General features: G+C 44.0%; 1 long non-coding RNA gene across 1 annotated transcript; it reads right to left on the minus strand.

The window, feature by feature from the left end:
- Nucleotides 1-3158: 3158 nt before the first annotated feature.
- LOC115416271 (uncharacterized) lies at nucleotides 3159-24338 on the minus strand. The gene is made up of 4 exons (XR_003934938.1): nucleotides 24279-24338; nucleotides 21793-21857; nucleotides 5099-5106; nucleotides 3159-3169 (listed from the first exon to the last, which is right to left on the minus strand). It is a non-coding gene; the product is annotated as an uncharacterized LOC115416271 (long non-coding RNA).
- Between the last annotated feature and the right edge of the window lie 997 nt (nucleotides 24339-25335).

A 25335-nucleotide genomic window follows, 5' to 3' on the forward strand; every position in this document is an offset into this window, starting at 1 on the left:
TACCAGGTCCTATTCCAGACCCTTTCCACTCTGGGACCAGGTCCTATTCCAGACCCTTTCCACTCTGGTACCAGGTCCTATTCCAGACCCTTTCCACTCTGGGACCAGGTCCTATTCCAGACCCTTTCCACTCTGGTACCAGGTCCTATTCCAGACCCTTTCCACTCTGGTACCAGGTCCCATTCCAGACCCTTTCCACTCTGGTACCAGGTCCTATTCCAGACCCTTTCCACTCTGGTACCAGGTCCTATTCCAGACCGGTTCCACTCTGGGACCAGGTCCTATTCCAGACCCTTTCCACTCTGGTACCAGGTCCTATTCCAGACCCTTTCCACTCTGGGACCAGGTCCAATTCCAGACCCTTTCCACTCTGGGACCAGGTCCTATTCCAGACCCTTTCCACTCTGGTACCAGGTCCTATTCCAGACCAGGTCCACTCTGGTACCAGGTCCTATTCCAGACCCTTTCCACTCTGGGACCAGGTCCTATTCCAGACCCTTTCCACTCTGGGACCAGGTCCTATTCCAGACCCTTTCCACTCTGGTACCAGGTCCTATTCCAGACCCTTTCCACTCTGGGACCAGGTCCTATTCCAGACCTTTTCCACTCTGGTACCAGGTCCTATTCCAGACCCTTTCCACTCTGGTACCAGGTCCTATTCCAGACCAGGTCCACTCTGGTACCAGGTCCTATTCCAGACCTTTTCCACTCTGGGACCAGGTCCTATTCCAGACCCTTTCCACTCTGGGACCAGGTCCTATTCCAGACCCTTTCCACTCTGGGACCAGGTCCTATTCCAGACCGGTTCCACTCTGGGACCAGGTCCTATTCCAGACCCTTTCCACTCTGGGACCAGGTCCTATTCCAGACCCTTTCCACTCTGGTACCAGGTCCTATTCCAGACCCTTTCCACTCTGGTACCAGGTCCTATTCCAGACCCTTTCCACTCTGGTCCCAGGTCCTATTCCAGACCCTTTCCACTCTGGGACCAGGTCCTATTCCAGACCAGGTCCACTCTGGTACCAGGTCCTATTCCAGACCCTTTCCACTCTGGGACCAGGTCCTATTCCAGACCCTTTCCACTCTGGTACCAGGTCCTATTCCAGACTATTTCCACTCTGGTACCAGGTCCTATTCCAGACCCTTTCCACTCTGGGACCAGGTCCTATTCCAGACCCTTTCCACTCTGGTACCAGGTCCTATTCCAGACCCTTTCCACTCTGGTACCAGGTCCTATTCCAGACCCTTTCCACTCTGGGACCAGGTCCTATTCCAGACCCTTTCCACTCTGGTACCAGGTCCTATTCCAGACCCCTTCCACTCTGGGACCAGGTCCTATTCCAGACCAGGTCCACTCTGGTACCAGGTCCTATTCCAGACCCTTTCCACTCTGGTACCAGGTCCTATTCCAGACCGGTTCCACTCTGGGACCAGGTCCTATTCCAGACCCTTTCCACTCTGGTACCAGGTCCTATTCCAGACCCTTTCCACTCTGGGACCAGGTCCTATTCCAGACCCTTTCCACTCTGGTACCAGGTCCTATTCCAGACCCTTTCCACTCTGGGACCAGGTCCTATTCCAGACTGTTTCCACTCTGGGACCAGGTCCTATTCCAGACCCTTTCCACTCTGGTACCAGGTCCTATTCCAGACCCTTTCCACTCTGGTACCAGGTCCTATTCCAGACCCTTTCCACTCTGGTACCAGGTCCTATTCCAGACCCTTTCCACTCTGGTACCAGGTCCTATTCCAGACCAGGTCCACTCTGGGACCAGGTCCTATTCCAGACCCTTTCCACTCTGGGACCAGGTCCTATTCCAGACCCTTTCCACTCTGGTACCAGGTCCTATTCCAGACCAGGTCCACTCTGGGACCAGGTCCTATTCCAGACCCTTTCCACTCTGGGACCAGGTCCTATTCCAGACCCTTTCCACTCTGGGACCAGGTCCTATTCCAGACCGGTTCCACTCTGGGACCAGGTCCTATTCCAGACCCTTTCCACTCTGGGACCAGGTCCTATTCCAGACCCTTTCCACTCTGGGACCAGGTCCTATTCCAGACCAGGTCCACTCTGGTACCAGGTCCTATTCCAGACCCTTTCCACTCTGGTACCAGGTCCTATTCCAGACCCTTTCCACTCTGGGACCAGGTCCTATTCCAGACCGGTTCCACTCTGGGACCAGGTCCTATTCCAGACCCTTTCCACTCTGGTACCAGGTCCTATTCCAGACCCTTTCCACTCTGGTACCAGGTCCTATTCCAGACCCTTTCCACTCTGGTACCAGGTCCCATTCCAGACCCTTTCCACTCTGGTACTAGGTCCTATTCCAGACCCTTTCCACTCTGGTACCAGGTCCTATTCCAGACCCCTTCCACTCTGGTACCAGGTCCTATTCCAGACCGGTTCCACTCTGGTACCAGGTCCTATTCCAGACCCTTTCCACTCTGGTACCAGGTCCTATTCCAGATCGATTCCACTCTGGTACCAGGTCCTATTCCAGATCAGTTCCACTCTGGTACCAGGTCCTATTCCAGACCCTTTCCACTCTGGTACCAGGTCCTATTCCAGACCAGGTCCACTCTGGTACCAGGTCCTATTCCAGACCCTTTCCACTCTGGGACCAGGTCCTATTCCAGACCCTTTCCACTCTGGTACCAGGTCCTATTCCAGACCCTTTCCACTCTGGGACCAGGTCCTATTCCAGACCCTTTCCACTCTGGTACCAGGTCCTATTCCAGACCCTTTCCACTCTGGTACCAGGTCCCATTCCAGACCCTTTCCACTCTGGTACCAGGTCCTATTCCAGACCCTTTCCACTCTGGTACCAGGTCCTATTCCAGACCCTTTCCACTCTGGTACCAGGTCCTATTCCAGACCCTTTCCATTCCAGATCCTCCCTCTTTCCAGTCCCTGGTCGTCATAGCGATGCGGTGCGTTCCTTCTGTGTGCTCTGCTCACAGTTGCTGATAAACTCACTGGTTGCCTGTTGTCTGGTCAAACTCCTGCTGAATGTTTGCGTCTGAACCTCCTGGACAAACCATGGTGTAGTTTTACAGACTGTCATCATGTGGATTCACCTACTGACAGATTTACTGGAAAAGGGCGGGGCACACACACCACTCTGACCAATCAGAGCTCTGCAGTGTTTACACAGTGTCACCTTTAGGATCTGGTCCCCAGTCCTGGAACCTCTGAGGAGGAGGTACCAAAAAACTAGTACCAGGTACCAGAGTCCAAAAAACTAGGACCAGGTACCAGAGTCCAAAAAACTAGGACCAGGTACCAGAGTCCAAAAAACTAGGACCAGGTACCAGATTCCTGGTCCTTTGTTGTTATGGAAACACAAAAAGGCTGAGTCGAGTGGATCTGGTACCACGTAGTGGAAAGGCAGCATTAGACGACTGCAGATGGCTTCATTTGAAATAAGGGAAACAAGAACAAGATGCAACAACAACCTGTGATGAGGCAGACAGGTGCAGTGACCATCAGTGTGTGTGGAATCAGTCTGTTCTTGTCAGTATTAAGAAAAGAGCCCATGTCTCAGTCCTGTTATCGTCCTTCTTATCATCCTCCTCTCAGTGTAAGATCAGTGGAATTCACTTTCATTTTGTAAAATTTACAAAGATTTTTGTTTGTTCAGCAGAGATTTTACTTTTTATCGAAAAGAATATTTGTGAAAATTCTCTCTGTAAAGTTGCGTTAAGTTGCATGTATCATTTTCAGAGATTTCAGCTTTGCGTGGCAAATTTTATTTATTTTTTTGACCTTGTTTTAGTTTCTTTGCAAGTCACTAAGTTAACATAAAAACTGCCGGTACATCTTTTATTAGAGGTCAGGTCTGCCAGGTCAGACTTTCTGAGCTTCTGTTTTGCTCAGCAAAAGATTTTTTTTTTCCTAACAAATAGTTTGGCTGCAGATGTGGGTGAGAAGTCACACTAACAACACATTCAAATGTTGAGGATGATGAAGTTTGTTTTACTGCAGGGCTGTCCAACTCATTTCAGCTCAGGGAACACATTCAGTCTAATATGTGTGTAGGACGTAGGACGCAGGGCTAGATGAAACACTGGTGGTTTAACCCTACACAGGTGTGAGGGGGTCAGGACCCACCTGGGGTCACCTGGAATTCAAATGGGGTTGCCTGGAATTTCCAGAAATTGATAAAAATAAAACCTTACGAATAAAAAAATATATGGTGAGCAAAGAGACAATCACAATACATAAGAAACATGACAAACTGTGAGTCTGAAACTGAAGCACTGTGGTTCTGTTTGTCTGTGGTTCTGTTTGTCTGTGGTTCTGTTTGTCTGTGGTTCTGTTTCTGTGTCAAATGTTCACTGTGGTCAGTTTCAGATGCTGCAGCTCTTCCATAATTCATAGTTTCAGTTCTTGTTTGTTCAGTGTTCTTTGTCCTCCTTGTAAATCCCAGCTGGACTGACTGGACAGATCCTGACCCTTTAACCTACACCTGGACTTCCTGCCTCTGTCCACAATAACAGACAGTATACAGACTAAATGTCCTCTAACATTAACCTTTATTTGTAACATGGTATAGCAAACTATTACAGGATCAAAAACAAATTAATTTTAGCAAAAAAGTCTCTGTTTTGAATGTCTGGGGTCTCCACAAATGTGTGATGTTAAAATGGAGTCAGGAGTAAAAAAAAGTCGGAACCACTGCGCTACACAAACTGCTGTCCAAACGTTGCCTAAAGCCCAGAGTACCATGGGAGCACACTCAAAAGTTCCACTGGGGAAAATGAAGGCTTACAGTTTACTGTTCCTACTTCATGTATTTCTAGAGGGGTTTGTAATTATTACTCAAATTACCTGTGAATATTAGTGGAACACCACTGTACATATGAGAACACATCTGGGTGAATTATTGAGTTTGGCCTGACTTGGTCTGGTTCGGACTTGGTCTGGTTCGGACGTGGTCTGGTTCGGACTTGGTCTGGTTCGGACGTGGTCTGGTTCGGACTTGGTCTGGTTCGGACTTGGTCTGGTTCTGTCCTCCCTGGGCCCCAAACCAAGGCTGTGAGTTGCAGAGCAGTGTAGTGGCTCCCAGTGTGAATGACGCTGTAGCAGTGAGAGCCACACTTCTGTCTGGGCTATCATGTCACATGAATATTAGAGAACCTTTGCTCCGACAGATTCTTATGCTTGTTGAATTATTCACTCCATGCCTGTTGTTTGGTGGAGCGCTGCTTTTCTCTTTTAACCCATAAAGTACCAGAGCTCCTTTTGTGGCAGTTCCCAAATACGTTTTTCTCTATATTCATCCCTTCTTAAGTGATTTATTACCATATATTACAATATTATCCTCTGTATTTTGCTTCTTTTTTTTTTTCAAGAAAAATCATGCAGTTGCCTATATTTACTGTACTGATCATGTAGATATTCATAAAAGCTCAGATTACAGTTGAGGGATACTGCGTCAGAAACAAAGACAACTGAAGAAAAAGTGACTTTGTCAGTCCAGTCTGTCCTGAACTGAACACAAACCCAGTGTGTCCATCCACTGGCACTGATCCAACTGCATGGGTTTGACTGGACAATCAATGCTGGAGAGCAGGGCCGTCAAACATCTGTCCCGGGGCCCAAATGCGCCCCCCCAAAGGTTCCAGTCTGACCCCTGGGATGAATTTACACAGTGTATAAACTCCACAGTCCAGGCTGTGGAACTCATGTTAGTGTGGGTTCCACATCCAGACCAATCTGATCTACAGTCAAATAAGAACAGCAGAAGAACCGATACAAGCGGTCCAAATGAGTTTCCTCCGCAGGGTGGCTGGGCGCACCCTTAGGGATAGGGGGAGGAGCTCAGCCACCAAGGAGGAGCTCGGAGTAGAGCCGCTGCTCCTCCACATCCAGAGGGGCCAGCTGAGGTGGATCGGGCATCTGTTTCAGATCCTCCTGGACGCCTCCCTGGGGAGGTGTTCCGGGCATGTCCCACCGGGAGGAGACCTCGGGGAAGACCCAGGACACGTTGGAGAGACTATGTCTGTGGGCTGGACTGGGAACGCCTCGGGGTCCCCCCAGTAGAGCTGGAGGAGGAGTCTGAGGAGAGGGAAGTCTGGGCGTCCCTGCTTAGACTGTTACCCCCGTGACCCGGCCCCGGATAAAGCAGAAGAAAATGGATGGATGAATGGAACCGACACAGAAGAACCACTGCAGATTTACTACTGGGTTTGATGGAAAAAAATAATATTACATTATGTCTGTAAATAATGACAACTTCAAATATATCTTTTAGTGCAAAAAAAAAAAACACATTAAATTGTGAAACTCTTTCCATTTCCAAACTCTCCTGTACCAATAAAATGTGACTAACCTGAACAAATGTGTCCAACCTGAAATGTCTGTATTAAATTCAGTCCAGTTTGAACTCTTTTCTTCCTGTTCCTCAGTGTTTAGTGTCTTTGGAGATCTGATCCAGAATGCACATGGACTAATGACAAGTGGAGGAAGAAGACTGAGAAAATTACACTGATTTTACTGAAGAAATTTCTGTTTTTTTTTCAGTTTATTCACATCTTTTTTGTTTGGATAGTTTATAAAAGTAAGTATTTTCATAATTTAATGTTTTTTTTTGCTTTAAAACACAGACATAAATTGTCAGTTGTCATTCTTTCTGGGTTCTTCTGTTCTTATTTGACTGGTTGGGTCCACTGCAGATCAGATCAGACTGAATGTGGAACCTGGAAGAACAGCAGTTTGAGACTCCTGCTGTAGAAGATGACGGTGTTTCCACGGTAACAACAGATCCTCTGAACGTCCGAATGGGTTCAGAGCCATACTTGTGCCACTCATGCTCTTGCTCTTCTATAGTCACAACTACTTCTTTTTAAAACTATTATCAGCATTCTTCTTCTTCTTTGACAGTGACACACACGCCCTGGATCTGATGGGTCTGATTCTGGGTGGGACGTTGTGAGACAGAAGACCATTTCCAACGGTTTTTCTACTGCCATAAACCAAGTGAATGTTCTCCCACTGCTCATTTCTATCTGCATCTGTGAAAGACTTTTAATGAGCTAACACACACTGGAGGCTGACGTGATGGTTTTGTTCTCCATTCATTATCAGCTCCACATTATTGCCTTTCTACAACTTTCATTTTTAAACACACCAGAGCTCAGCATAAGAATAATCATTGTTACTGTGTGATGTTTTACAATTGAAGTTGGGCCTAAACATTGAATGAAACTTAAAGTGACTGGATGGAAGTCCTTTAATTCCACTCTGACATAATCAAGTCATCACAAGCATCACACAGCAGCATTATCTGTACTGCGCTTCTTCAGCTTCTAAAAGAAACTGCGAACAAAGGCTGCTCCTCACACTGACACGTTTGCCATTATACAAAACTAAAAAGAAGTCTTTCCCCTGAAGATGCTCTCCACAGTTTGACATTAAGGGTTGTCTGCTTGGGCCGCTGCAGTTAAACTCTGTTCAGACAATTGAAGCGTCTCGTGGAATAGTCTGATCAGGCAAGTGAAAAATGGAACCAACACACTGGAAGTGTGAGCAAACTTTCAGTTGGATTATTTACACGCTCCAGCTCCTCAGCTGAGTCTGAAGGATGAGGAGGGTTTTCTGCACTTCTGATGTTAGCCCTTCACTAGTCCTGCATGATACCTTATGTTGAGTTTGTTGACCAACAGGAGGCGCTGTTCCTTCAATCTAGGGATGGAACCATATGAAAATTTCACATCACGGTTATTGTGACTAAAATTATTGCAGTTCTCATTATTATCGCGATATTGTTGAAATTGTGCTCAAATTATCAAACAGTACTGATACACACACTGAAATAATTTAACCAAGTTGTATTTAAAAAAGAAAAAAAAAAACCAAAAAAAACCAAACAAATATAATAACAGTCCCACTGTCCCTTCTGTGTCAGAAACATTCCCATATTAACCCTTAGTGGTCTGAGTCTATTCTGTCTGTTTTTCAGTCCTTTTGATTTGGCCTTTATATACTATAGGAACAAATGTTTACTATACCCATGTTTGGATCTGTTTTTTCAGCACAACTTCATCTAGATCATCTGTCTATTATTTTTTCACTTTAACCGACTACAAAAACACAAAAGGACAAAAAACTCAAAAAATATATAAAATCCGATTTGAAAAATGTATATAATTTATTGCATAAATAACACACAGATGCTTAACGAACCTTTTCACAGACTTTAAAAGTGAATATTGGTTCCAAATATTAGGTATAGAAAATTAAAATTGTAATAAATTCAAACTATACTCAAATATTTGACATAAAAGCAGATCTTTACATAGGGTTTTTCCCCTAAAAGTGCGGTACTCAAACATGGTTATCATGAGAATTAGAATTTAAACGCTAAAACTAACTGTCTGTGATTTTACCGCTGTTTATCGTTATACTGGAAATCGTTACATCCCTACTTCAATCACAGGAAAAAACTGACAGGTTTTGGTTGTTGTTAATGTGTGGTTTCCTTTAATATTTTTTAAGGGTTTTTTTTTTTTTTTTTGCTTTGTTTTTTTAAATTTAGAACAAAATTCCCACCATAAAGACTTTTTTCAGTTGCTTGAGGAGATTTTTGCAGTTTTTCCCCAATGAGTTAATGAGCATAGAGGAAACAAACATATTTTTATTAAATTCATTCATTCATCTTCTGCACCGCTTTATCCTGGAGAGGGTCATGGGGTGCTGGAGCCTATCCCAGCTCCCTGTGGGGGAAGGCGGGGTTCACCCTGGGCGTGTCACCAGTTCATCTCAGGGCTGAACATGTAGAGACAAACAACCAGTCACTGTCACATTCACATCTATGGGTAATTTAGATGAACCCATTAGCCAAACCCATTAGTGCACGTATTTGGATGGTGGAAGGAAGCCAGAATACCCAGAGAGAACCCACGCAAACATGGAGAGAACACACACACACACACACACACACACACACACACACACACACACAGAAAGGATGATTTAGCTCTCATTTATGTAATTTTACATCAATAAAATCTGGAAAATACAAATAAAAAAATGGATGAAATGTAAGCAGTGACTGATCAGCTGTTTGCTGATCCTCCCAGATTTGCTGATAAATGCAAAAACATAGCTGATAGTTCAACAGGGTGAGTGGACGGACTAGGAGACTGAATTATTCCTCTGTCACATCTTTGGAAAGCAGACATCACAGACATTTTAGGTGGAAAACCACAATGGAATGCTCTGTTCCATTGACTCCGTTTACTAGAGCCATGTGTAATGTGGTTTACAGCGCCATCTGCTGGCAACACAACGCAGCCTACATTATTCATGATTCTAAAACCACTTTATAGATAGATGTGATTCCTAATTTCATTTCTGCGACTTCATGGATATGCAGCTAAATGTGAGCTCAGATGGCTTCCCTCCACACTGATGAAACATGTTCATATCAAGCATTCAAATCCACCTTATAAACTCTGAAAGCTACACTACACTGTAATATAGTGCATGTGGGCACAAAGCTTTCACCTGATAAGCTCAAAATGTAAACCTGAATAGCTTTGTGTATTATTGAAAACCTATTATTGAAAAAGTCTTTGTTTTTCTTAATTTAAATCCATCAACACTGAACCCGTGTGAACAGTATTTGACAGAAATAGGCCTTTGGTGTGCATAGACAAAGTCTTAGATCTTTGAGTTCAGCAAAACCAAAACAAAAGTGTTGCATTTATATTTTTGTTCAGTGTGTTTTATCAGATAACAGCAGTAATCTGAGTCTGGTACATCTGATGAACACACCTGGATTTCTCCTGCTTACTCTGATGTCTTCCTGCATGTATGCAGGTTAATTTATTTCATTCTTTTACGTCTGCGCATGTGTAAACACAACTAAAATCATAGAAAACAGAAGTTACATAGTCAAACATGAGTGGAAGACAATAACAGGAAGTTGAGCCGACCATCACTATCAGTATCACTTATGTACGAACTCCGAAAGAAATCCGATAATGGACTGGAACGTCTAAACCAGGGTTATTGATTATGGCATTTCTTAAGTACATGTAAACATGTCAGACCTGATTATTCCAATTATCTGATTCCTCCGTTATCAGATTTCTATGGTCATGTAAACAGGCTCAGTGTCATACACTAAATATGTATATACGCCCAGTGAGGAAAGTCTGAGGAATGAAGACTCGACAGGTTTCAGTCTTCATTAGGACATTCTTCAAACTGACAACACCACCACAGAATTTATACTAGAGCTTACACAGAGCTCACATGACATCCTCTGCCTTTCCACATTACAAATAACAGGCTCCTGGTTCCTGGAACATCAACTTGAAATGACTTCTGGTCCAGTCAGGAAAACACACCTGTTTTATGAATAACTACACTCCACTTCTCTCATCACTCCACCATCTATCTACTGACATGTTAAACGCTCTCATCTGCTCACAAAAAACACCTGTCAACTAGATAGCATATCTACCCAACTCAGCTGGCTCCAACATCGACAAACCTCAAGCTTTAAAAAAAAAAAAAACATCCACGAAGCTTAAAATAATATAAATCTCACTGAGGGTTACCCAGACAGATGTGCAAATACAGCTGGAAGGAAAAAAAGAATATTTGTCCATCCCCTCTGATTATTACCTGCATCAGCCAGGACGCACATTTGTACAGGTGTGTTAGGGGTCACTTTTGTACAGGTGTGTGTTTAGGGGTCACTTTTGTACAGGTGTGTGTTTAGGGGTCACTTTTGTACAGGTGTGTTAGGGGTCACTTTTGTCCAGGTGTGTTTAGGGGTCACTTTTGTACAGGTGTGTTTAGGGGTCACTTTGTCCAGGTGTGGTTCAGGGGTCACTTTTGTACAGGTGTGTGTTTAGGGGTCACTTTTGTACAGGTGTGTGTTTAGGGGTCACTTTGTACAGGTGTGTGTTTAGGGGTCACTTTTGTACAGGTGTGTGTTTAGGGGTCACTTTTTGTACGGTGTGTTCAGGGGTCACTTTTGTCCAGGTGTGTTTAGGGGTCACTTTTTGTACAGGTGTGTTCAGGGGTCACTTTTGTCCAGGTGTGTGTTTAGGGGTCACTTTTGTCCAGGTGTGTTCAGGGGTCACTTTTGTACAGGTGTGTGTAGGGGTCACTTTTGTCCAGGGTGTTCAGGGGTCACTTTTGTCCAGGTGTGTGTTTAGGGGTCACTTTTGTCCAGGTGTGTTTTAGGGGTCACTTTGCACAGGTGTGTGTTTAGGGGTCACTTTTGTACAGGTGTGTGTTTAGGGGGTCACTTTGTACAGGTGTGTGTTTAGGGGTCACTTTTGTACAGGTGTGTGTTTAGGGGTCACTTTTGTACAGGTGTGTTTAGGGGTCACTTTTGTACAGGTGTGTTTAGGGTCACTTTTGTCCAGGTGTGTTTAGGGGTCACTTTTGTCCAGGTGTGTGTTTAGGGGTACTTTGGGCTTTGGACTAAAGATCCACCCCTCATTTCCTCAGCTGGTGTGTTCTGGTTTCGGACGTCCGTATCATTCCAAATGCGTCCTTTTGTGGATGCAGCAGAAGGCCGCTGCTCGTCTGAGTCCTACTTTTAGCATAACCACGGACATGACCAGTTGGACAGAATGAGTAAAACACTGTTCTTTAAGAGCTGTCAGAATAACGGGGCATTAAGGCCTGTGCTTACCAGTGACTGGAAAATACACAGACTCCTGCTTCAAACCCACACGGCCTGACTACGCAGAAACGACCTGTGCAGAAGTAACCTGTGCAGAAGTGCACGGTGGTACTGGAGCTGTTCACCAGAGAACCAACGCACTTCCACTCGTTTCATATGTGGACTCCTGTGCTCTGACTTTACATCAGATCCAAATATGCAACACTGAGCTCCTAAACATTCACAATAATACTCCAATCCAGTTCTGCAGTCATTAGATTATTAGTGATTATGTGAACAGTATAATGTGATCTGTTTGATCCGAAAACAGCAGTAATCTGATTATAAGGAATCAGATTACAGCTGGATTCTTCCTTCATATCCTGAGGTCTTCCTGCATGTGTACAGGTTCATGTGATTTATTTCATTCTTTACGTCTGCCCAGGTATGAACACTATTCAAATCATAGAAAACTGCAGTTAAGTATTCAAACGTGAGTAGAAGACAATAACAGGAAGTTTGAGTCTGTCATCACTATATACACATGTACTCCAAAAGTAATCCGATAACGGACTGGGTTTATCGGATAAACCAGGGTTAAACCAGGATTTATCGATTACAGCGTTTTCTGAGTGCATGTAAACGCATCAGATCTGAGTATTACAATGATCTGAGTACTGGCAGTTATCAGGTTTTAGATGGTCATGTGAACAGGTTCAGTAACTAAACTAATACGAGGAACTGTCGAGCTTTTATCTTGGGGGCTGGAACGACTTACGTATATTTCACTTTCAAGAGGAAAAATGATTTCTTCAACAAGTCAGAAAACGAACTACCAGAAATAGAACCGATCTTCATGAGCCAATGCCGTGCGGTAAATGCATGGGGGTGCGTTCCAGAACTGCCCTAACGACCATAACTGGTGGAAACTGAAACTGAAACTTACCACACTTTGAACGTCCGCCTCCCGTTCTTCACATTGGCTACATGTATTCATTCAGTACCCCAACGTATTTTACTGAAGACACCGTTACACCGCCTACTTTTCAACAACCCAATCGCCTGAGTTCTTGGTCAAATTTTCTCGAGGGAACACTTTACATCAGGCCTGTCCAACCTCATTTTAGTTCAGTTCCATATTCAGCCCAGTTGGATCTGCAGTGGGCCAGAACCAGTAAAAAAACGACTGAATAACCTATAAATAATGACAAGTCCAAGTTTGACTTTTTTGTTTTACAACAAAAAACCCAATTAAATTATGAAAAATGTTTACATTTTACAACAAAGATGTGAATAACCTGAAAAAACAGAAATTTCATTTGAAAAATTAGTGCAATTTGAACACTCTTCTGCCTGACTTCTTATTTCTACATGTGCAATTCACACAGTGTTCCATAAACATTTGGGAACAGACAGAAATATTGTGAAAATGTGGAGTTTGAACTAAAATGTGAACAGTTTCTCCAATATTCCATCTGTTATTCTGAACACAACTGCAGATCCCAGTGGATCCATAAATGCACCAAACATTTAGGAACAGACAGAATATTGTTCAAACTGCACAGTTCAGGTTGTTCATCTGTGTTTTTATTTATGGATTTATTTGCATTTTATTGTGAAAGAATAGTTTTGTAAATGTAAATATTTTCACAGTGTAATGTGATTTTTTTTCACAAATTTTTTTTCTACATAATTTTTCACATATTTTTTTTTTTTCTGGTTCATTGTGTTGTTCTTTTGACTGTAGATCCCATTGGTCTGTATGTGGAACCTGAACCAAAAGGATCTGGACCACCTGGACTGTTCAGGTTCATTTATGCACTTTCATCCTGCAGGGCCTCAATGAAACCTGTGGTGGTGGGGGTGGCGGGGCAGATTTGGCCCCTGGGCCCCTGCATGTCGGACGCCTGTCCTCCATCTCCCGCTTTAGCCCAAACGTTAGCTTGTGTGCTACAGCTGCTCTTACACCTGTGCTGTGGGCGTCGACCTGACTTGACGTGGCTCTAGTGTGATTGGTCAGTGCGGTGCTACTTAATTATGATTGGCTGTTCTTACGTCTGTTAAACACGGATGAAGGAATTCTATCAAATTGTACCGAGTATGTCTCATACTTCTATTGAGGAAAAGTTATTTTGCAATATAATGTTATTGTTCCATTGCCCAGCCCCCTACTGTAATGCATTACTTTTGTAACCTGTTACTCCCAAACACTGATGTTTACTGAACAGCGAAGCCCGTACCGTGACACTACAGGACAACTAAAAGAACCATGACGCCCCTAGTGTTAACTGAGTATTACTGGCCAACGTGTCAGGCAGGTTTCATACCCAAACTGAACAAACCAATAAACAACGCCTTATCACTCACACAGAAAGTCTCTACAACCTCACACAGGTCATTATTAGGCCTGGAAAATATATGATATGACTTTGATGAATCCAGGTTTTGCTTTCTGAAAAGCTAAACCCTGTCTGAATCATTCCGCTGGAAACAGTTCTTTGTCAACACAATTCAAATGCCATCTCTTTGTTTCTTCTAATCTAATATATCAACTTTAAATATGTTTTTTCAAATCAATATATGTGGCAGTTTTTTGTTAATTGTTTTTTAAATCATGGTTTTTTCCTTCAGGTCATAGAGCCAGAACATAATCAAATCATAAATCATCCAATAAACACCGAGGTAAAAAAGGGGAAAAAATGCAGCAGTGATAATATCATGCTAACTCACAGCTACATTAGCTCAGAGAACATGAAGTGTGTACGAGCAGGAGAACTCTCAAACCTGCATCCATCTAAGTTCCACAGTTCATGAAAGGGCTTTTATTCCTGTCCGGATCAAACGCTTTCATGTCTGAAATTTTTACATCTACACAGATTCACTTTCAAAGTTGACACTGGGTTACCATGAAGTTTTTTGAATCTGATTTATTTTCCAGAAGAAATTTATTCAGAACTAAAGTATTTTCTCTTCTGTTTCCATGGAAATATTAAACCCCGAATAAAGGTTTACATGAGGTATTAATGAGGTAGATCAGTGAGCAAAGGGTTCTGGCTGCCCTGTCTGTTAGCTTAGCCCTTCTGTTATGCTTAGCTTAGCCTTCTGTTGCTTAGTTAGCCCTTCTGTTAGCTAAGCCCTTCTTATTAGCCTAGCTTAGCATAGTCACTGCATTTCCTATGGTCACACATATCCAGTTTTTTAAAGGTGATTTGTCGTCTTTCTCAGTGATTTTGTGAAATCCCATTCTCTCTAATTATTTCTTCAGATCTGCGACTTACTGCACTCATACAATCTGTGGACTGTTGTGTTGACGGAAGTTGAAATCTTTTGTTGAAGGGATGCATGCGCTAAATTAGCTTTGCTTTAGCATTTTAGCTTTGCATTAGTTTTTATTTCCAGATTTCTTTCCTGCAGGAAGTCACATGACCATGATCTGAGCCTCAGTTGTGATACATATTGACCCCAGCGGACTAAAGGAATGATTAGGGAGAAACTGAACTGACCCAAATCACTCCTAAAAATACTACAGATCACCTCTCAAAGCCGGCTACGTCTGAGCAGAGGAATGATTAGATTTAATTTATTGGTCCCCGTGGGGAAATTCATCTCACTGACTGAAAACATTACAGGAAAAAAAAAAAAAAGACAGTAATATTATACAACACAGATTGACAACAACAACAACAGTAGGGGTAGACATAACGAAAGAGACATTTATGGGGTGGCAGTTGCAGACTGGTCAGGCCCTGTCAGCGGGGCCTGGTGGTTTAGGGCGGCTATGGCTGAGGGATCAGGCTTTTCCCAAGACGGGCCCTCCTGAATTTTAATGTCCTGTATCTGCGTCCTGAGGGTAGTGGGATGAAGTAGCGGTGTAATGGGTTGTGTGATGTCCCTGGACTATTGTGTTTGTCATTCGGGTGATGGATCTATTATTTAGTTCTGTGAGGTTGGGTGTGGGGAGGCCGATGATTTTTAGCAGCTGTGTTTGTGATGCGTGGTGAATTTGGCTCGGTTGGTGACGGAAAGCATGGTGTAAAAACATGTGGAGCAGTACAGGAGGATGGATTGGATAATACTTTTGTAGAGTGACAACAGGAGGTGGGGTGCAACATGTAGTCCTTTGAGTTTGCGGATGGCTGACAGTCTTTGTTGGCTCTTTTTTTGAATGTCTGTGGTGTGCTGATCAAAGATGAGTTTATTGTCCAGAGTTATTCCCAGATATTTGAATGTGTAAATGACTCAACTGTTTGTGTGTTTATGATAATGGGATCCTGGGGTGAGGGGGGGTTCAACCATAGTTCCTTGGTCTTGTTGACATTGATCTCCAGATAACTGTCTGTGCATAGCTTGGTGAAGTGGGTGACTGTGTTGTGGTAGTCCACAGTGGATTGATTGTCGGAGAGAAGTGCAAGGATGGCTGTGTGGTCTGAGTATTTTAGGTATGTTGTGGTGGGTGAGATGCTGCGACAATCGTTGGTGTAAAGTACATACAGGAAAGGGCTGAAACACACATCCCTGTGGAACCCCGGGTTGTTGATGGTGAGTACAGGGTATGTGGTTGAGCCCACCCTTACTGCTTGCTGTCTGTCGGTGAGAAGTTATGGTGAGATGGATCAGCTGAGGGAGGATGTTGAGATGGTGTAGTTTCTGGATCAGTAGATGCTTCTGCAGGGAGTTGAAGGCGGAACTGAAGTCCACAAAAAGGATCCTGGCGAAGTTGCCTGGGGAGTCCAGGTGCTGGAGGAGGAGGTGCAGCAGGCAGGCCCCAGCGTCCTCAGTGCCTCTTTTAGCCTTATAGGCAAATTGGAGGGGGTCCAGGTGTGGGGTGACAAGTGGAAGGATGATGTTCAGCAGTAGTTCTCCAGGCACTTCATTATTATGGACGTGAGGGCTATGGGGCGGTAGTGGTTGGGTTCTGTGGTCTGGGTTTTTTTTGGTATTGGGATTATGGTTGCAGTTTTCCATAGTGTGGGTATTGTGGCAGTCTGTATGATTGGCAGAATAGTGAGTGTAGTATGGGGGCTAGCTCCATGGCGCAGCTTTTAACCACCCTGGCGGGAATGCCATCAGGCCCCGGGGCCTTGCCTACCTTACAGCGGCTCAGCTGGTGCCGTACCTCCCCCTCTGTGAAGGGGGCCGGTTCTTCAGGGTCTGGTGGTGGGAGAGCTCTCAGCAGGTCCTGACACTCTGATGAGAAGTCCTGTTTGTCAAACGGGTGTAGAAGGTGTTTTAAGTCCTTGGTGAATGTTTCTGGGTCACTGATTGTGCATGTGGATTTGGGTTTGCATCCGGTCAGGGTTTTCACCTTCTGAAAGGCTTGCTTGGTGTTCATGTGGCTGAATTCTGTTTCCAGTTTGTTTTTGTATTCCAGTTTGGCTTTGAACACCTCGTTCTTTAGGATCCTGTTTGTTACTTTGAGGCTGGTCCAGTCCTTGTGTCTGAAGGATTTATGTTTTTCCCTCAGGCTCTGTTTAACTGTGGAGTAATCCATGGTTTGGAGTTGGGATAAATCTTTATTGTCTTGGTTGGAATTATGGAACTGATGCAAAATTTGATGTAGTCTGTAATGGTGGAGACCCTGTCATCCAGATTCCCATCAAAAATGTCCCAGTCAGTGCAGGCTAGGGAGCCTTGGAGTTGTGTGATGGCGTCCTCCGTCCACTGGGGGGCACTGCTGCAGTGTGGTTTGCGGCGCTTCAGTTCCTGTTTGGTCAGCGGAAGTAAACAGATGATGTTGTGGTCAGCGGCTCCGAGCGGTGGATATGAACGGGCACGGAAGGCATCGGTGATGTTCCCGTAACATAAATCCAGTATGTTTCCCCTTCTTGTTGGTATGTCCACATACTGTTGGAAAGATGGTAACACAGTGTCCAGTCTGCATGCGTTAAAGTCCCCCAAGGTAAGCAGTGGAGCCCCGGGGTACTTAGCTAACATAGCATTAGCATCCTCGGCTATTAGCTCCGCTGCCGTGTTGATGTTAGCGCTGGGGGCTACATAGACACAGCTGACCACAACAGTGGGAAATTCCCGGGGGAGGTAGAAAGCACGGAGGGAGAGGGTCAGCAACTCCAGGCTAGGTGTGCACACTTTACGGTGCACTTTGATGTTAGTACACCACCTGTCATTGATGTAAAGGCAGACCCCACCGCCTCGCGTCTTCCCCCGAATGCCTTGTCCTGTCGGACCTGATGATGGTGAAGTTGTCTAGGCTTCACCTCAGAGTCGGGAACCGACTCGTCCAGCCAGGTCTCACAGAGAGCGATGATACAGGTATCCCTGAAGGCCCTTTCAAATCGGCACCTTGCGTGTAGTAGATCCATCTTATTACGGAGTGATCTTACATTGGACATGATGATGGTCGGGAGGGGAGGTTTAAAGGGACGTCTCCTTACCCGGCTTCGGATACTCCACGCTTTCCCCCTTTTCCTCGGCCGAAGCTCCGATGGTAGGACCACGGCAGGCTTGGTGTTACTCCACAGTGAGGCTCGATGTAGCAGGAGTTCATCTCGGCTGTGGTGAGTGGCCGGTTGCCGGTGTCAGGCTGTAGTGCGAGGCTATCGCAGATCAGCCATAGGATTAAAAGGAGGACGGCGATCACTTTGTAGCTTGTCATGGCTGAAACAGTCCGATTTAGCCCATGTGTAGTGTAACAGTTAAACAGAATAGTCACATAAAACGTACGTAAAAAGACACAAAAAACACAGGAGACGTAGTGTACAGTCAGTGCTGTCGCAGCAGAGCGTGTGCCATCTTGCAATAATCTTGGAATGAAGCCATTCTGCTAAGCTAGGCTAAGCTAAGCTAACGTTAGGGCTGCAGTTCAAACTGTTTGTCCCACTTGTGGAACTCATTAGTTCAGGACAAATGAATGAATCCAAAGCCAGTGTTGACTGTTCCTTCAGGGTTTTCCAGGCTGGTAGATCCCATCAGAATATTCCACTGGAACGCTTGGGAAGACTAGACTGCAGTGCAGATTCTTCCCCCGGCACAGATGTGTGCGTCATCGCCACAGGACAAGACACTGAGCATGTGCAGAATGGAAGGAATAAAGTCCAAACGGAATAAAGGCTTTACATGTCCAGGAAGAATTTAGAGCGCAGTTAAAAGAGGATTAAACCACTGACTTTAATCAGGTTTAAATTTAATCTGAACTTTTCTTTTCAACTGGAATAAGGTTGTTTACATGGGACATCTGAAATAGGATCCAACCTGTGAATTAGATTAAACCAGGAAGAAAAGTTGTCATGGAAAATGCGTTGAGTGTGGCTACCATCATCAACTAATGTCTTCACACATCTGCAGATGGGACGCTTCTGAACCTCTGCTGTGATATTCATTATTCCACCCAGCTCCCTGAAGAAAGGACATAATCCAGGGGCGTCAAACATGCATCCCAGGGCCCAAATGCGCCCCCCCAAAGGTTCCAGTCCGAACCCCTGGGATGAATTCCAAAGTGTCTAATTCCACAGTCCAGGCTGTGGAACTCATGTTAGTGTGGGGTTCCACATCCAGACCAATCTGATCTACAGTCCAATAAGAACAGCAGAAGAACCCACACAAAAGAAGGACTGCAGATTTACTACTGGGTTGAAGGGAAAATAATATTAAATTATGCCTATAACAACGACAACTTAATTTTTTTTTTGTTTGGTTTTGTTTTTGTTTTGTTTTAGTGCAAAAAAATCCCATTAAATTCTGAAACTCTTTCCATTTCAAACTCTCCTGTACCAATAAAATGTGACTAACCTGACAAATGTGTCCAACCTGAAATGTCTGTATTAAATTCAGTCCAGTTTGAACTCTTTTCTTCCTGTTCCTCAGTGTTTAGTGTCTTTGGAGATCTGATCCAGAATGCACAGGGACTAATGAGAAGTGGAGGAAGAAGACTGAGAAAATTACACATTCACATCTTTTTTGTTTTGGATAGTTTATAAAAGTAAGTATTTTCATAATTTCATGGGTTTTTTGGCACTAAAACAAAGACATCAATTGTCAGTTGTCATTTATAGGTTATTCTGTTATTATTTGACTGGTCTGACCCACTGGAGATCAAATTGGGACTGAATGTGGAACCTGAAAAGAACAGGAGTTTGAGAACCCTCACATAAACCATTCCCATTTCTGTTCAATTTGTCTTCACGAGCATCTCCTGAGTAAAATGGACACCCATGAACTACCGCTGATAAAATCCGTTGTGTAGATGCAACCACATCAGCCAGTCATATTGATTTTAAAGTTTTAAGGTTTGTTTTTAAAGCTTTAATGGTCTGGCCCCTCCCTGTTTATCAGAGATGTGAACAGTTCCCGCCCCAAGCAGAGCCCTCCATCGTCCTGTCAGATGGTTCTGGATGTCCCCAGGTCCACATACAAACAGTGGGCTGATCCTTCATTACTGTTGCTGAACCAAAACTGTGGAACTCGTTTCCTCCTGACCTGTGAGTCCTCACAGACCTGAACCTGTTCAGTCCAGGTTAAAGACCGCCTGTTAGACCGGCTTTAACCCTTAGGTTTTAGACCCGCCTGTTTTAGACCGGCTTTAACCCTAGGTTTAGACCCGCCTGTTTAGACCGGCTTTAAGCCTTAGGTTTTAGACCCGCCTGTTTAGACCGGCTTTGACCCTTAGGTTTTAGACCCATCTGTTTAGACCGGCTTTAACCCTTAGGTTTTAGACCCGCCTGTTTAGACCGGCTTTAACCCTTAGGCTTTAGACCCGCCTGTTTAGACCGGCTTTGACCCTTAGGTTTTAGACCCGCCTGTTTAGACCGGCTTTAACCTTAGGTTTTAGACCCGCCTGTTTAAACCGCTTTAAGCCTTAGGTTTTAGACCCGCCTGTTTAACCGGCTTTAAGCCTTAGGTTTTAGACCCGCCTGTTTAGGCTTTGACCCTTAGGTTTTAGACCCGCCTGTTTAGACCGGCTTTAACCCTTAGGTTTTAGACACGCCTGTTTAGACCGGCTTTAAGCCTTAGGTTTTAGACCCGCCTGTTTAGACCGGCTTTAAGCCTTAGGTTTTAGACCCGCCTGTTTAGACCGGCTTTAACCCTTAGGCTTTAGACCCGCCTGTTTAGACCGGCTTTGACCCTTAGGTTTTAGACCCGCCTGTTTAGACCGGCTTTAACCCTTAGGTTTTAGACCCGCCTGTTTAACCGGCTTTAAGCCTTAGGTTTTAGACCCGCCTGTTTAGACCGGCTTTAAGCCTTAGGTTTTAGACCCGCCTGTTTAGACCGGCTTTGACCCTTAGGTTTTAGACCCGCCTGTTTAGACCGGCTTTAACCCTTAGGTTTTAGACCCGCCTGTTTAGACCGGCTTTAAGCCTTAGGTTTTAGACCCGCCTGTTTAGACCGGCTTTAAGCCTTAGGTTTTAGACCCGCCTGTTTAGACCGGCTTTAACCCTTAGGTTTTAGACCCGTGTTTAGACCGGCTTTAACCCTTAGGTTTTAGACCCGCCTGTTTAGACCGGCTTTAAGCCTTAGGTTTTAGACCCGCCTGTTTAGACCGGCTTTGACCCTTAGGTTTTAGACCCGCCTGTTTAGACCGGCTTTAACCCTTAGGTTTTAGACCCGCCTGTTTAGACCGGCTTTAACCCTTAGGTTTTAGACCCGCCTGTTTAGACCGGCTTTAAGCCTTAGGTTTTAGACCCGCCTGTTTAGACCGGCTTTGACCCTTAGGTTTTAGACCCGCCTGTTTAGACCGGCTTTAAGCCTTAGGTTTTAGACCCGCCTGTTTAGACCGGCTTTAACCCTTAGGTTTTAGACCCGCCTGTTTAGACCGGCTTTAACCCTTAGGTTTTAGACCCGCCTGTTTAGACCGGCTTTAAGCCTTAGGTTTTAGACCCGCCTGTTTAGACCGGCTTTGACCCTTAGGTTTTAGACCCGCCTGTTTAGACCGGCTTTAACCCTTAGGTTGTAGACCCGCCTGTTTAGACCGGCTTTAACCCTTCGCTCTGACACACTAGTAGGTTTGAATGTGTGCTCTCTTGTATCACTGTGTGTTGTGTCCTGTTGTTTTATGCATATTTATGGGACTTGATTCACCTGTTTTTTTATCTTATAATTGAATCTGCTTTTAGATGTAAAGCACTTGGGCTTCGCTATGCGGGTTGTAAAGTTCTATAGAAATGAACTTGATTTGATGGTAGCCTTAGATGGAACGGGGTTCTTACAGTCTGTGGTGTCCTTCAGCAGGGGGTGGAGGAGGCTTCTGGGAGATCCGTGGTGTAGATTCAGTCTGAAATAAATGGAAGGCTGGTTAAAGCGTCAGCCCAGATGATCTGAAGAGGGGCTGGTAACAGAATAAAGGTACATATTCAGAGTCCAGTGCAAAACCTGCAGTAGATCATGGTCAACACCAACACCGTCAGCTCAGCCCATGGCAAAAAAAACAGGACTTCAGCAACTTCATCCAAATCACTTTATGTACACACTAGTTTAGAAAATCTCTATACAGCACCAGACCCTTGATAAAAACAACCATTTGTTTGGTTGGTTTCTTGGTGGTTATTGTGGACTTTAGTGTTTAAAACCAAACAAACAAGGAATTCACCTGGAAAAATAGTCAGATTTTCATTACCCCCAATTAAACTAATGCAAAAAGGCCTACAGAGTTATGGGAACTGTTGGAGAAAATGGGGAACGCCCTTGCAGAACATTTTCACCATTTTCTGGGATTGTCCAAGAATTAGACCTTACTGGATTGAAACACTGAAAATGATAAAACAATAATGGGTTTGAGATTAAACATGATTTCTGCACAGTTTATCTTGGAATCTACCACCCACAGTCAGCTCTACAGACAAATACCTGATTAATATGATGCTGGCAGCCTGTAGAAAAAAAAAGGCCAGAACAAGAAAACGGCTGAGCCAAGAACCCCCAACAAAGAAGAATGGACTGGAATTATTACAGAAATATATAATATGAAAAACTAACTTTTTCTTGAACCATATTTGGACAAATTTACTCATTATTGGCTAAAAGGGACATCTGTCCCAGAAGATTGTGACGCTCCAGTAGGATAACACCTGGTTTTTCTCATGAGAACTACACATATATGTCAACATGTGTGTGTTTTACTATCACCATGTGTAAATACGCATTCCAGAAAATGTGCACAAAGTTTATGAACAGTGAGGATGTAATTCTGTCAGCAGGGTTACAGGACATGAACCTAATACAACATGAGAATATATGTGGCTGATCTGACATGGACTGAAACAGGACAAAACCCAAACGAACTCCACCCTGTGATCAGGATGGCAGAACACCGGGTTCTGACCCACTTCTTTATCGTTGTATTTTCAGTTTTGATACGGCCCTGTCTGTGCTTGTTGATGTCTCTTGTTTCGTATGTCTTTACTTTTTTATTTAATTGTTTGCAAAAAATGTAAAATCTGTTAAAAATAAAGTATAAAAAAACCAAAAAACAACTAACCAGTCCAGGTCGGGGTAACCAGAAAAGCCCATGTTCTGCGTTGTAAATTACCGTTTCCGTCAAAGGAGTCTGATTCAATAATGGCTTCAGCACACGATTAGAAAGGACTGTTTGACTCTAAGATAAAGCGTGAAAATGGCTTCAAATACACCACACGTTTAAAAACCCACGTTCAGTTTATAGACGAGCTTTTTTAAGTTGTTAAAGCTACAGTTTTGGTTGATGACCTGTCTATACAGTACATTCTTTGTCTCTTTAACCATGTATCTCTCCAAAATAACTCCAGGTTGCACAGTATGTCAAACAAGCACATTTGGAATATAGCAGACCTAACTGCCGGTAGTGTGCTTTAAAGCCTCTGGAAATCTAAATGCATATTCAGTTCTGCTATTAAGGGTGTCATGTACGTATAGTAGCACACACTAAGTTTCAGTCCTAAATATTGTTACTGTTATTTACGTACTTGTACACTTCACAGGTTTGAATCTGTGCTTATTCATTTATGTCTTGTGTGATTTCTGTCTGTCTGTGTCCTGTCGTGCTCTGTCTCTAAAAACAGATGACTTTAATGTTTAACTAATACAAGTATCAAACATACTGTTTTCCTCATTTTAGCACGAACCACAACAATCCATAATGTAGTAACTGAATTATTCACAACAAAATGTCATGACAGTGCAGGTCATACAGACTCAACAATTCACACATTTTCTTCAATAATTCATTTTCTACAATAATAAAAGAACTCAATAATCAGATTAAACCTGTGTACATACAGGGAGGACATCGGAAGTACTGGGTAGAAATCCAAGTGTGTTGATCTGATTTACTGTAATCAGATTACCTGCTGTTATCTGCTAAAACAGACCAGATTTGTACCGTTTACATGATCGCTTGAATAATCTGGTAACTCCAGAAATCAGATACCGATCCGAGTATTAGTGTGGATGTAAACGGACTCCCTGTCAGTGTCAGTGGAAATGTGACCGCCAAACCCACACGTCCAGACAAACGTCTACTGAGCTCTATGTGAAACCTTTACAGCGGCTGGAACTGTGGCAACAATGACTCCTAGAGCCAACGTGCATAAAAGCAGTCCCCTAAATAAAGCCCACCCCTGCAGCGCCCACTGCACTCCAGCTCCACCTGTCCTCACCTGTTTCCTCATGACAAAGCTCATTAATCCCAGGCTGGTGTAATTAAGAGGAGGCTAATCACCTTCTGTCCCCATCAGCAGCCGGAGCCTCTGGCCTGTCGCTGAAAAGCTCCAGGACGCTGAGCCTCGCCCAGGGCTGCTGGGAGCAGTCTGGCCTGAGCGACAGCGCCACCAGCTCCACAACGTCCAGCGTGCTGGAAACCCGAAGCAACGTATGGAAGTACAGCACCTAAGAAAAAAACACAGGGAGGGAAACAGACATGGAAAAAGCTCACACTGAATTTTATTCAGAATATTTGGATAAAAAAAACAAATAGAAGGAGCTTACAAACTTTCAGAGCAGAACACAATGTCATCTTAAAGCAGGGGGTGTTCAACTCATTTAGCCCCAAATGCTCTTCGATGGGCGGCCCAGTAAATAATAACAGTGAAAAAAGCAAAATACTTTATGACAAATGTTACATCGCAAAGTTTCCCTTAGAAATGTAAAATAACATGACCAACCTGAAATCTGTTAGCGGCTCATATTTGGCTAAACCCACTTTTTCTTAGTCTGCGGTTCATTTATTTGTGTATTTGGACCCTAATAGTTTGAAAAGTTTGAATTTGAACCCTCCAGGTGCAGCAAAACTAACTTTCCATTCATAATCATTTTGGCAGTGGATTTGTACAACCTGTTTTAATTCCTGTTTAATTGGTTCCGTCTATAACTACTGACGTCATGACATTTGCACATATCAGGTCCAGACTTCAGACGAACATTTGTCCAAATACGACATAACTGTTTGTCGTCATCAGCGGTTGTAGTCCAGACGTGAAAATATGTCCACGCTTGGGAGCCCATTACCGAAAATGTTCAGTTGTTGGTTGAAACGAGACAGAGCAGCACAGCCAATAACCTGGAGGGGGCGGGGCCTGAATTGAGTCTGTGCATTTAAAGGGCCAGCGCTCCAAACCACCTTGGTGGTGTCATTAGTCAGAAATAGGGTTGAAGATGGACCTGTGGAGTTGAACGAATGAAGAATTCAGAGCCAAGCAGAGCATTTTACAGTTTATGGAGACCACAGGGAAATGAGGGAAAGAGAGAATTACACTAAAACTAGCAAATATCACTCCTTT

This window comes from Sphaeramia orbicularis, unplaced genomic scaffold, assembly GCF_902148855.1.
Source record: "Sphaeramia orbicularis unplaced genomic scaffold, fSphaOr1.1, whole genome shotgun sequence".
Taxonomy (NCBI): Eukaryota; Metazoa; Chordata; class Actinopteri; order Kurtiformes; family Apogonidae; genus Sphaeramia; species Sphaeramia orbicularis.